Here is a 792-nt window from a genome sequence, read left to right as displayed (position 1 = left end):
GTTAAGGGAGCACACCCCAGTTTATTTGGGGTTTCAATCTGAGGCTGCATACCCTCGAGTACTGTCTCTTCCAGGGAAGTATTCCAAAGTAAATCAACTGTGTATGGGATGAAAGCCTATCCCTTCTGCTACAGGATCAGCTGAGTTCTGTTTCTTCAACCTCTCTAATTTTGGTAAATCAGGAGACAAAAACATAATTTTCACGTCAAAAATGATGGTCAAATTTCGGTACTTTTGCGTAGGATAAAAGTCGTAGAAAAAATTTCTGGGTAGAAACGACTGATGTTGTAAGAAAGAGAAAAACCTAGCGTACAGTCGAGCCAATTACAAAGAAAATTCTAGTACTTAGATTTCTTAAATCATCCACGGCGCGAGGCATGTCAGCATGACCCACAGAACGCAACAAAGGTCAATCTCGGGCCAAGGGACATTTCACCATCAACGCGGATGGATATCCGGAAGTAAGGCTCAGATTGAAACGCAATTTTCACCCAAAACACACCAATTCATACGCTTTTCAGCCATGCTAGTATCTAATATCAGTTCGAAGCACATTTTGAGAAATCTAAACTCAAACCCAGCCCCTCGAAACCCTTTTGTCACTTTTTTGTCGGGCACTTCCGTGGAGAACTGGGGTGTGCACTGTGTGTCCCTTGTTACATACAGTCAATCATGGCCTCCTCCAGACCATGGTTGGGAGTTGAGCCCCTGTCACACATGGCCGATTGACCATCTCCAGACCATGGTTGGGAGTTAGTTGTGAGCAATGTCATCTGTGATTTGGAGTAGGGC

This window comes from Branchiostoma lanceolatum, chromosome 4, assembly GCF_035083965.1.
Source record: "Branchiostoma lanceolatum isolate klBraLanc5 chromosome 4, klBraLanc5.hap2, whole genome shotgun sequence".
Classification (NCBI taxonomy): Eukaryota; Metazoa; Chordata; class Leptocardii; order Amphioxiformes; family Branchiostomatidae; genus Branchiostoma; species Branchiostoma lanceolatum.
Note: the sequence above shows the minus strand (reverse complement) of the source record.